General features: G+C 40.0%; 1 pseudogene; it reads right to left on the bottom strand.

Annotated features, from left to right (window-relative positions):
• Positions 1 to 5,394: 5,394 nt before the first annotated feature.
• Positions 5,395 to 5,543, bottom strand: LOC120515298 (annotated as a pseudogene).
• Positions 5,544 to 13,804: the final 8,261 nt, after the last annotated feature.

The following is a 13,804-nucleotide window of genomic DNA, read 5'->3' as shown; positions in this document are numbered from 1 at the left end:
CTAAATGTAAATATCATACTAGTGCCCTTTTATGACTGCAACACAAGAAAAAAGAGCTAATCAAGCAAGTAAATCAATTAGATATAATAGTGATTCATTACTTTCTAAAAACAATTATAATACAAACCACAAATAAACCTGAAAACTCTGTAATGTCTAAAGAATTTATTTGGGGTTACGTATTGGTTCCACCGGACCCCTAATAGAGTCAGAGAAGACATCCAAATCTTAGGGTACATCTGTCCCAAAATAACTCTGATGAAAGTAGCATCTTTATCTGCTAGTCTGAATGGGTACTGAGCACTTGTAATATGGAGCATGGCCCATGAATTTCAAAATGCGTAGCGGCAAACAAAACACAATCTATTAGGTTTTTCTACAGATCACTCTTTGCATTAATTATCTAATAAAAGGAAAGAGGTAAGAAGATTCGGTTTGAGAAATACAGATGAATGTTTTGCTTGCTTTTTTTGTCTATCTATACCTTTTGGCAACATAGTTTACGAATATGGTGTTACTTTTCACTGTTACGCTAACAGCTATATATACTTAACCTGTAAGGCCAAATGACCTTTTCCAGCTTCTAAAATTTAGAGGCATGTCTCTGAGAAATTAAAATGGATGGGTGTGAACTTAAATGCTGATAAAGCAGAGTTATTAGTTGTTAGACCAGCCAAGTATGGACAGTTGTGTGAGAGTCTGAGTGTTAATATTGATGGCTGTAGTGTTTTCATTATTCAAGAATAAAATACTTTTGAGTATTTAACACTCTAGTTGTCCTACTAGTCATTTCAATTATTTATTTTGTATTGTTGATGATTTTATTCCCAATGATCATTAATATCTTTTACAATCACCCCCTTTTAACTAAAGTAGTGTCTTTAGCCACTAATACACATACACTCTTTATTTTCAGAATATTTAATTACTTTGTAGCATGATACTCTTGCTCAGGTTAAAAATGTTACCTGCCTTTTTCCTGTAAAAGGGTATTTTGGATGAATTCAGCTGCCAGGGAGGAAGTATACTAGGTGATTAAAACATTTCCATGGAATACTGCAATGATAAAACATACCTGGTAGGATTGAATATCTCTTCATGGCCTTTCTTATAACCTTTCATAAGGAGCTCATTAATCCAGTAATATAACTGGTAAAAATGGACTCCTCCTTTTAGAATATCTTCTTACATTACGTTAGCTAGACTGCATGGTGCAGTCTGTTTTACTCATAGTGCAGTGAGAGGTACATTGTGTGATTCTGTGATTCTCCACATCCCATATTACTAACTTGGTCAGAAATAATCGCATGCCAGACAAAATCCAGACGCGCAAAACAGGTAAAATATCCATGTGAGTGTTGGTAGGTAAATGAAATAATTCATACGCTCAAGTAACTACTGAAATTAATGAGTAAGTTAGATTAACTGAATAATAAAAACTGCAAGAGATTGACAATAGCCAGCTATGATAATAAAGCTAAATGAAGTCAGAAGAACTAGTTAACCAGGAGGAATAGTCATGAAAAAAGGCAAACAACAATAAAGGTATAACTGTGGGTGGTGCCTTCTCTTGGCTTAAATGTCCATACCTCTGTCTTTTCTTGACCTGCAAGCATGCATACCTTCAGTCCACCTTTTAAAAACCTCAACATTGGTAGCTTTTTTCTTTCTACATACAGTTTAAGACAAATTAAGGTTAAGTATTATAATGGATTTAAGGTGCAGAGCTGGAGTTTCAGTCTTGCAGTGATCTGATATGTTAAAATTATTATTTTTTCTTTATCTCTCTGTGATGGACTGGCGTCCTGTTCTGGGCTAATTCCTGATTTGTGCCCAGTACTGCCAGGATAGGCTCCGGCCATCTTGATATGCCATTTAGAAAGTGAGTGGATTACTTATATACATGTCTCCTTGTCCCAGTGAAATAAAGTTAATTACAACCAGCCTCTTTGTTTTATGGTACAAGCACAACAATATTACCACAAGACAGAGTTTGTTGAGAAAGCTTTGAGGAAACAGTTCTCATATGATATTGTCAGGGATGCCAGGGGCCATGACCCGGCCGGGACGCCAGGAGGGACCGGAAGAGGGTCAGAGCCCTGCCTGGACCACGTGGGGTTTGCCTTCCGGGTTGCTTTGGGGGCCACGGGTCGAGGGCATGGAAGCCCTTCCCTGTAGGGGCCCGTGGTCACCGCCAGGAGGCGCCCCAATGCCTTGGGACTTGTTTCCCCAGCACTCCCGCCACACCAGGAAGTGCTGGGGAAGATTTATGATGGCGCCCGGAGAGCAGCCGGGAGGACAGCCGACACTTCCGCCACACTTGGGCGTGGCCAGAAGATTGCCGGGAACACCTGGGGCTCATCCGGGTCCTCCATAAAAGGGGCCGTCTCCCTTCATTCAGGGCTGGAGTCGGGTGGAAGGAGGACGAAGCAGTGGAGAGTGGAGGCGGCCCGAAGAAAGGCATTGTGGCCAGGACTTTGGGTGATTTGGGGTTTGTGCACGTGACTGGGTCTTTGTGACCATTATTTGGGGGTCTTGGTGACCTTATTATTGTGTAAATATTCTGTAAATAAACGTGTGGTGGTTTTAAACAACATGTCCGCCTGTCTGTGCCCGGGTGCCGTTCACAATATATATACATATTGTGACAGATTGAGGGCACTATCGCTCCCTTGAACCCTCGGATAATACTTCAAACACCAGATAAAAGTCCAATAGTTGACTTTATTAATAATCAACAGTGCACAAAGCACCCTCCTCTCCACAATACTCATAAATAATAATCAATACACTACAATAAACAATCCTCCACACTCCCAGATGCGTTGCCACCCTTCCACCCAGCTCAGCTCAACGCTCTGGTGTTTCTCAGTCTCTTTTATAGTCCCTGACCCGAAGTGTTTCTCATCCTTCAGTCCATGTGACTCCTTATCACTTCCGGGTCAGATAAAATCCTCTTCTTCATCCTGGAAGTACGTCATTCCTCTTGTCCATGTGACTCAGACGTACTTCCAGGGTGTAGGGCAAATAGTCACTGCTCAACCCTGCAGCGCTTTCTAGCAGCTCCCATGGTATCCAGCAGGGCTGTAAAGGAAAACTCTAACATCCATAATTCCCTGCTGGCATTCGAGGAACCTCCATGCTGCAGGGAGGGCTTCACCTGGCGGCCTGGAGGTATTGGCCGGGATGAATGGCCGGCCATATTCCACAGTACTCCCCAGCAAAGAATTATGATTTGGAGCGGCCAACCCTGCGAGGGAAGTCTTCCTCCAAGAGGAGTTTCTGGTCGAACCTTGGCTGATCCTTGTCTCGCATTCCCTGGAGAATTTAGGGGAAATATTAGTCCAATTCGACATCTGGTCCCCTGTTCTCCAAGGGCAATATCGCCAAATGTGGCCCAACCTTCGGCATTTATAGCACTGCCTCCGTCCTCCTGTTACTCTCCCTCTGTGGAACTGAAAACAATTAGGAAATGTTGGCTCCGCCCCTTTTCCCACTGAAGAGGAGACCCCAGCCACCTCTGATGTCTCAGCACCCTTTTCTCTTTTGTCAGGAGACCCCCATTTAATTTTTGGGATCTCCTGTTTAATCTGGGGCTTGTTCACAGTTTGGGTCTCTCTATGAGTCAAAGAGAGCCCTTTTACTGTCTGAATCCCCTTTGATCTATTTATAATACGGGTCAGGATCTTCAGGACCGAATCGCTCCGGGAGACAGCACCATCCAGCTGCTCTGGCTCGATCGGCCCTTCCCCCGACTGCCCTGTAATCGTTGCACACTCCCTTGTAGGGCTCGCAGTGATTTGGCACCTGCTACTTATTAAACACGTGCCTGAATCACACTGCGTCCCTCTATGTTGTATGGTACCGGCATTACCTACCTGTACTGTTGAATTAATCAATACTGGAGGCTCCCGACCGATTCGCCGCAGGTACTCATTCACCTTCCTTATCAGCGCTTCGGCTGTCGCTCCCAGGTCTCTGACTATCTTCTTTATAGTCGTTAGCATCTGCAAAATACCTTGTACAGGCTCGTTCAATTTCTCAAGTTCCCGCACGTCAAAACAATTAATTCGGCCGGAGGCAGGCTCATTTCCTCAATGTCCTTACCTACCGGCCGGGAGCCAATGAGCACGTCCGCTGTCAGCTCGTGCTCTGACGGGTCTCACGGAAGCTTCTGGGAATTGGAGTTCTTTGTGTCAGAGGACCAGGTCGCCTTTTTCGGCGGACTGCGGTCTGTCTCTATTAATTTGTCGGCAGACCAATCAGCCATTTCCCGGCCCTCCTTACCTTCTTGTGGGGTGAGCGATGCTTTGTTCACCTCCCCCTTCCCCTTCGGAATGTCTGAGTCCATCTCCTTGAGGGCAAAGCTAGAAGCAACGGGACACGGACCTTCTCCTTCCCACAATGCACCAGGTTGTATCACGTGTCCCTTGCCGGCACCCGACATACGGAAGTCCATTGTTTTCCCCACCAGCTCGACTGAGAGCGCACCGCCGTCTTTGGAAGATTTGTCTGCCTCCTTCAGAGCCTCCAGATGACATTCTCCGAGGTATGTGCACGGTAGTAAATGAGGTGTTTTAAAAATATGTTCGGTAAATATGCCGGCACATACCTCGGTGTATTTATCTTCCTCCAGAGGCTTCTCCTGTACTGCGCAGCTACTCTGTAATCCCTCCCTGGTGTCGGCCATGGTGAGTGGATCTCCTCCACTGGTGCTGCTACTTGGCTTCAGCTTCTTCTTTTCCCATGACGGACTTGAAGAACGGGGTTTCAGGCGATGTTGCTGCGTGTTCTGACTCTGCTTTCTTAGGATTCTATGCCAACAGACAATTTAAAAACAGGTCCTCTGCCAAAACGCCAGCCAGAGAATCCTACCGACTACACCACTGTGACAGATTGAGGGTGCTATCGTTCCCTTTAACCCTCGGACAATACGTCAGACACCAGATAAAAGTCCAATAGTTGACTTTATTAATAATCAACAGTGCACAAAGCACCCTCCTCTCCACAATACTCATAAATAATAATCAATACACTACAATAAACAATCCTCCACACTCCCAGACCCGTTGCCACCCTTCCACCCAGCTCAGCTCAACGCTCTGGTGTTTCTCAGTCTCTTTTATAGTCCCTGACCCGGAAGTGTTTCTCATCCTTTAGTCCATGTGACTCCTTATCACTTCCAGGTCAGATAAAATCCTTTTCTTCATCCTGGAAGTACGTCATTCCTCTTGTCCATGTGACTTGGACGTACTTCCAGGGCGTAGGACAAATAGTCACTGCTCCTCCCTGCAGCGCCTTCTAGCGGCCCCCGTGGTATCCAGCAGGGCTGTAAAGGAAAACTCCAATGTCCATAATTCCCTGCTGGCATTCAGGGCACATCCATGCTGCAGGGAGGGCTCCACCTGGCGGCCTGGGGGTATTGGCTGGGATGAATGGCCGGCCATATTCCACAATATATGTATATATATACAGATAGGGGACGTATCAGATATTAAACTGATAAGAACAGATAATACACCGCCAAAAGGCCAAGAAGCGATATGATATATTTTTAGTGTCGTTTTCAATAGTAGAGTTGCCTTACCTGTTCAAACAGATCACTTAACTTGATGACATATACAGTACGCCAAAGGCATTGTAAATAACATTGTGCTTTACGCTCTTTTCATTTCTCAAGTGAACATTCATTTTCAATACGCTGCCTTTTTAAAGAGAAATTATTATGAAGTCAGATAACCCTCTTATTTTTATCCAGAACATTTATAATATTTATGCATTTTCATAATCAGCTCAGAATAATTCAGAATCAGTCACCAAGGACTTAACACTTAAGATGCATTTTTGGAAAAATATTCAAGGTAATTGAAAAGTGGATAAGAGTGCTGAATTCAGTTCTTGTTTCTTTCTGGTTAATGGCTGTTGACGTTGATTGAAAGTATGTAGAAAAACAAGGAGGGCAGGAAATCTATTTATTCTATGAACTATGCTTAAACTATTCTGTAATAATTGTGCTTCAAAACATTCTAGTAGCACTCTGATAGTGTAAAGACTAGAGAATAGTAACGAATTGTGAAGAATCTAGAAAGATTGACATTCATCATCATGACATCTATCTATCTATCTGTCTATCTATCTATCTATCTATCTATCTATCTATCTATCTATCTATCTATCTATCTATCTATCTATCTATCTATCTATCTATCTATCTATCTGTCTATCTGTTTTTATATTTAGACGTAATATTAACTGTCCTGAATGGTGATAAAAGTTTGAGTTAAATTATCAGGTTAATTTAAGTTAATAGGGAAACCTATTTGGTAGAAGGGCCAGGTTTCCAAGAAATGGTTAATGCAGAAATTGTCTAAAATATATATTTACACTGGAGATTAACATTCTTGTTAAGAAGCCATCAAAATGCTTTAAATTGGAATTATTTGATATACCACATAAATGCTTGACTAGCAATAGCAAATGAACTCTCAAAGCTCCCAGTCAGATGAAACTGAGGATAAGTTACCTAGGCTGTCTCTCTGCCATGTTTAACCTTTGTTTTGTGCTTGACTTAACTTAACTTAATCTACAATATGTAAATATTAAAAAGTCATACTTTAGTGTCACAAAGATGAATTGCCTGTTTCCTTTCTTTCAAATCTTTCCATTCTTTTGTCACAGTCAATCGATACATTTTACCTGATCATGCTTGTTTTAGCATCGTAATACAATGTGTTTCTCCGCCTTCTTTCTAGGTCATGTTTCAAAAGAAAGGAGAGATACAGCATTGGCAGAGAAAAACAATAATTTAATGCTTTTCATCTCTTCTACTCCTTAAGATTTTTATCCCTTAACAGTTGAATGAGCAAGTTTAGTGCTGAAAGGAATACCTATTCAGACGTTCATCATAAATCATGGCAAAAGAAAACGTTTTGTACTTCCCACAAGTATTTTGTTTGCTATTACCAACTGTTAAATACAGTTTTACATGTAATTATGGCAATTAATTTATAACATTATCGCTTTTTAGTAAATAGTATGCTATTTTTGAGATGAAATGATGGCATGAGGCTGTTCTTATTGTAAAAGTAAATAAAGCAGTAAGTGAATTTGGCAAAGGTAGCTGTTCTTTGGCACATATTTTACACAATTTTGCTCTGGGAATGTTATAAAGCAGTATGTTAGTACTTTGTCTCTTAGCCGAATAGGCTGTTCCTTAAAGCTCTCAGCTGGCTCCCAATTACAGTGTCATATTTATGCAGCCCTTATTTACAGTGCATTTGCAGACCAACTAGGAAATAATCTTGAACATAAAGTTCAGCTGTCACTTATTGTAACTTGACCACATCTAATATTATGGGTTTGTAGAATCATGAAAGTGTACTAGCATAAATACTACATATGATTACTCAAGCATGAAGTGAAATATTTTTTTTTATTCTAAGATACTGTTATACATTCTTTATTTACAAATATGTATTTTACAGGAAAATGGGGATGCAGTGGTGTTCTGTGTAATTCAATTTGTGCTAGCAATGAACTTTTTTTTTACTTTTTAAAGTCACAGCAAATGTTATAATTTCTAAGCTACATTGAGATGTGAACACGTCTTTAATAATTATAGATGATTTCTTAGTAGTTTGCTTGTTTCATTTTGGGAAGAATAAACATTCAACTACATATAAATCTATTCATTATTAAATTCACCTAATCCAGGCCAGGGTGCCATACTGTATATCAGCAGCAGCATCATGTATTGGGCAGAAACAAGTTCTGGAAGGGGTGGTAGTCCATACACAACTTATTTACAGATTAGTCTAATCAGCATTTCTATGAGATTTGGGGAAAAAACTGGCGTTCCTAAAGAAGACTCTCTCAGACATATGGGGAGTGTGCCAAAAACACAGAGAATAGGCATGAGATTCAAAATCAGCTATGACGTAGCCACAACTACTATACTACTGTGCAACAAAATAAATGATTAAATATTGTAAAAGACTAAAAAAAATCCAGTCTTAATTCAGAGCTATTACAAGAACAATAGACATTTGATAAATAATTCCTTTTCCTTCTTCAAAGATCTCGGAGAAACTTTTACCAGAAGGTTAAAGCAGGTCTCTTTACTGTATACATGTTCATCGACTCCTCATTAATCATACTATTTGATTTGAAGTTTTCATTTAACCTGGCAAGTGCATCTTTGAAATGTGGGAGGAAACCAAAGTCCTGAGAGAAGACCCAAGCATCCAGTGAGAGACTGTGCCAACTCCACACAGATGGGGACCATGCTTGAAAATCAAACCCAATCTACTCCATCAAGACTGGCGTGCTGACACTAAGAAACCTAAAATATCTCTTTATCTGGGGTCACGAGGAGCCAAAAGAGCCAATCTTGAACAATTGAATTATCCAGCAGAGGAGAAGCTCATACACACTGCGTAATTCTAGAGTCATCATTTAATCTATTAATCTAACAAACATGTCTTTACGATGGTCTGTAGTAAAAACTCATCTTACCTGCCCTATTTATTTTTTACAGAGTAACTAGGTGCATCTGAGGCTTGGAAAGTACTCACTCTGAAGACTTACAGATTGTCCCTCTTCATTTGCAGATTTTATACGATCAACATGTATTGAAATAACATGCAGCAAAGCCTGAAGTAGTCAAGATGAGCATTACCAACTTCAATGTATGTGTGTACATACATGTATGTTTCTTTCCGAGAAAAGAGCGAGTTGTTCACTGTTATTTTTCCATTATTTTTTATTATTATTAATGTCTCGTTTTCAAATTTACTTTTTCACATTACAGGTTTTGAATACCACAGGATTCACTTCTGCACTTGAATTTCCATTACAATCTTGTTTTTCAAGAGGGATGCCATTTTCTAGGATCTTTGTACACTATTGGTAGGGTGTTTGCCATCATGGGATGACTGAAGATTGTGGCCTGTGATGTCATCGGATCAGCAATATTAAGGGTACTGCAACTCACTTCCTGGTATCCAAGATTGAAGAAAAACAAAAGGCTTCTTGGTTGGTAAGTGCGTCTGTGTTTGATTTTCTGGTTCTAAGAAATTCTTCTTTTGTTTGCAGAATCACTTTTTGATTACAGTTTTTGACTTTGACTGTCCAAGGGCCTCTTGATATACAATATCTTTGGTTTTGCTATCGGGGCAAGACTGTAGCTGCCTGGCTCTCTACTCCTGAGATCCCACCTCTCCCTCCCCTCAGCCCGCAGCCTGTCTCTCAGATTGTGTGAATAAATCGGTGCCGCAAACAAACTATGATGTTTTAGCGCAATGAGAGAAGTTGCAAAATCAAACGGAATGTTCAAGCAAATTATAGAAAAAAAAGGTCTAAATCCGTTAAGTAGTTCTCTCATGAAAAGCGGACAGACATACAGACAGACAGATGTTGGATTTTATATATAGAGTGATAGACCTAGACTAAATTTTTTGGTTTTCTTTTCTTGTTTGATGGAATGCCATACAGTAGCTCTTAATATTTACATTTTTTACCATTTTCTTAGTAATATTCTGTAGCTTGAAAAATGAAATAAAAATTATATGTGTGATGCATGAATATATTTGTAATTCACGGTTCAGTTGTTCTAACTGCACAGGGTGGCAGTAGTTTTGAAAGAAAATGCAATAAAATAGTGTGAATTCGAGGAACTAAAAAATAATGAGATGGGAGTAGACTCACACCTGGTGGCATGGATCGTGGACTATCTTACAGACAGACCTCAATATGTGCGTCTTGGGAACTGCAGGTCTGACATTGTGTTCAGCAATACAGGGGCGCTGCAGGGGACTGCACTTTCTCCGGTCCTGTTCAATCTATATACATCAGACTTCCAATATGACTCGGAGTCCTGCCACGTGCAAAGGTTCGCTGATGACACTGCTATTGTGGGCTGCATCAGGAGTGGGCAGGAGGAGGAGTACAGGAAGCTAATCAAAGACTTTGTTAAATGGTACGACTCAAACCACTTACACCTTAACAACAGCAAGACCAAGGAGCTGGTGGTGGATTTTAGGAGGCCTAGGCCCCTCATGGACCCTGTGATCATCAGAGGTGACTGTGTGCAGAGGGTGCAGACCTATAAATATCTGGGAGTGCAGCTGGATGACAAATTGGACTGGACTGCCAATACTGATGCTCTATGTAAGAAAGGTCAGAGCTGACTATACTTTCTGAGAAGGTTGGCATCCTTCAACATCTGCAGTAAGATGCTGCAGATGTTCTACCAGACAGTTGTGGCGAGTGCCCTCTTCTACGCAGTGGTGTGCTGGGGTGGCAGCATAAAGATGAAAGACGCCTCACGCCTGGACAAACTTGTTAAGAAGGCAGGCTGTATTGTAGGAGTAAAGTTGGACAGTTTAACATCTGTGGCAGAGCGACGGGCACTAAGCAAACTCCTGTCAATCATGAAGAATCCACTGCATCCACTGAACAGTGTCATGTCCAGGCAGAGGAGTAGCTTCAGTGACAGACTTTTGTCACTGTCCTGCTCCACTGACAGACTGAGGAGATCGTTCCTCCCCCACACTATGCGACTTTTCAATTCCACCCGGGGGAGTAAATGCTAACATTAATTTTATTTTTATTTTTTTCATTTTTAATTACTATTTAATTTAATATTGTTTCTTTGTATCAGTATACTGCTGCTGGATTATGTGAATTTCCCCTGGGGATTAATAAAGTATCTATCTATCTATCTATCTATCTATCTATCTATCTATCTATCTATCTATCTATCTATCTATCTATCTATCTATCTAAATAAGCTCAGTGTGCAAAGCCAAAATCATAGTTAGGGGGAAAAGTGTCGAAAATTAGGATATGCATCTAAACTCAACCAAAACGTAAGCTGCAAAATGTGCTCAAAAACATAGAAAATATTCTGTAAGCAGGGATGAAAATGATGCACAAAATAACATTAGTGAGTTTTTAAGTTTAATCAACACAAACATGGACAAACCAGAACATGCACAATACTAACGTTTTATACCAGCCTGACAGAGACAGATCCAAAGTCAGTGGACCTGAAAAGATGTCAGGCCCCCAACCCCTGCAGCCAGTCTGAACCAAACTATAGACATGTTCGAAAATTTGTTATCCAACTAAATGTCAACATTTATTTTTATTCATAGAACGTCAAACACAATATAATGAAAAATGAAGTAATTGATAGTATATTATGCAGACTTCTTCATCTTTTAGAAGTTTTTTGTTCTTAAGTTATGTTTTGCTTGTAGTCCATAGTGGCTTAGGGATTTATCTTTTTTGTTGCTTATACCTGCAGCCCAGCACATTTGTATGTGCTGCCCATAAATTTTAAACTTGTTGATTTTTTTCACTGAAAACTTTGCTGAAAAGGGCAAGTACTTGATATATAAGTAGGGATTGGATGTTGCTGACTCAAATACACAAATTATTTCCATTGGCCATTCCTTTGAATATTTATGTTTAGAGTATGTTTAACACCATATTATATGTAAAGGCAGGTACCTCCTCAAAATGTGTGATACTATCATAGAATTAGTATGCAGGTGAATGGGTTTATAAGGGACATTATTGTCAGAAATAATTAATACAGTGAAATTCTGAACTTGCACATGATAATCAATAAGTTGCTACTCTCAATTAATGAGTGCATCTGTCTTAACTTGAAATTTATGTCTTCTTTGCCTGAATAATCTCTGAACATATCTCTGAACATTTTTCTCAGAACATATAAAGCCCATGCTGTTCACACCCCACTTCACATTGATGGGTCTGTGGTGAAATTGGTCAAGTGTGCCTAATTTGTTTTGTGAGCACCTGACCTTACTTGGTCAGTTTTCACCATCTTCACATAGCGTCTCCACTTCCTTCGAGGTTGAAGAAGGCAAACCTTGCCTCCATTCTAAACATATTCTACAGGGCCACCATTGAGAGCTTTCTGACCGCCACTGTCTGTTTTGGTAACTGCAGTGTCTCTGACAGCAAGATCCTGCAATGGATGTGCGCACAGCAGAAAAGATCATTGGGACCTCTCTGCTCTCCTTTAATGACATCTTTATAAAGTGTTGCATCTGCAAAGCCTTCAGGATTGACCACTCTTACTCCTCAGCTGATCTCTTTGTCCCACTTCCATTTTCCAGAAGTTACTACAGCATCTGAACTAGTTCTGCTAGGTTCTGCAATAGTGTTTACCCCTTGGCAATCCAGACTCTAAACTCTGTACTGCCCCCCTGCCTTCACATCTGCTTCCAGTAGCTTATTTATTATTATTTGTCGTTATTATTATTTATTTGTTACTATTTCAAATGAATACCATCTCTTAACTTATTTATTTAGTCATCTATCTATCAATTGTTAACACAGTTCTTGACCTGACTTGCAATTGTTTTGTGTCTATGTATACTGTATGTTTCAATGCAGTCCTGGGGATCATTATTTTGTGCCATTGTATGCTGCAATACTGTATATGGATGGTATAACAATAAAGACAATTGACCAGACCACTTGACCACTCATAAATCCATACAAATAAACTACAAGTAAATTACGAGGAGTAGAAGGGCTATTACTGATGTAGCTTTTGATGTAAGACTGCCAGCCAGGTATTACATTGTTTCCTAAAGTAGCCCAATGACCAAAGTAGGAGAACTGAATATCTAAGATTGCATCTTCTCTGGTTTCACTGATGGTGACAGTGACAGTGTCTGCTTCTCAGTCCACCTTTCACCATCAATGGCAGTATATATTTTTGTAATTTTACTTTAAAGAAACTGTGTGTGCTAGATCCAATATGTGAACGCAGGCACAATTAATCCTTGTTAGGTTGCAGGTCTCTGTGGTATGTGTTATGCCCAATTCAAGGCATACTGTATATGATCAAGTCAGGGTTAAATATTTTAATCCCAAATAAAAATACACTTGACCACCTCAGCATCAGATAATGCTGTACACGGCAAGGTTTGTTATGCTGCAGTATTACAATATTTTAGGAAACATTACGTGTTCTGTCAATTTTGTGCTTTTCCTTTATGCACCATGAGCAGAAAGTGCAAATAGCAATTAGGTAGTGGAGCACACAAAAGAGAAGGAGCAAATCCAAAGGCCTCTATAATGCCAATATAAGTAAGGAAAAGATGGTCATATTTCACACGGGTCCTAAAAGACCTCTGGAATTGCAATATTACACACTTGGAAAAGCCTTTATCTTGGCATCTGTGTTCAGCTTCTGAGACTCAGCTGGTTTCATTTTCATGAGGGTACCCCCTGACCTTTGAGCCCATGGGCCTGACATGTCTGCTCGGGATCCATGCCTGCATACTGGTAATGATGTCACATGTCACACACTCCTGGCCATCTGCCTAACAACTGCAAGCAACCATCAAAGCAATTACTTCAAAATGGCGTACTGGAAAAAAACATGACTTAAACATAATTATGTTAAAAATGCATAGAAATGTAAACACAGAATTCATTGACCTCTAAAAACCCTTAGAACAAAGGTTGTATTAATTGTAATTATAATTTTGTATAAGAAACAAAGAACTAAAAGTCAAATCATGAAAGCAATTATGTTTAACATTGTGTTTTTGAGATTTATTTTAATTTGATTCCTTTACTATATTACAAAATATTTACAGCTCCCTGCATTAATGAATAAAATTGTACTGTATGTGTACAGGTACTGAACTCAACTGAATTGATCATTGCTGTAAGAATTTAGACCTTTCCATAAAATCGAGTCGTTTGCTTGGATGCTAAATGATACTGAGAAAGACCCTTTTGTTCGGAATGTCTG

This window comes from Polypterus senegalus, chromosome 14 (genome assembly GCF_016835505.1).
Source record: "Polypterus senegalus isolate Bchr_013 chromosome 14, ASM1683550v1, whole genome shotgun sequence".
In the NCBI taxonomy this organism is placed as follows: Eukaryota; Metazoa; Chordata; class Cladistia; order Polypteriformes; family Polypteridae; genus Polypterus; species Polypterus senegalus.
The sequence above is the reverse complement of the archived record's forward strand: the minus strand, read 5'-3'. Positions and strand labels throughout refer to the sequence as shown.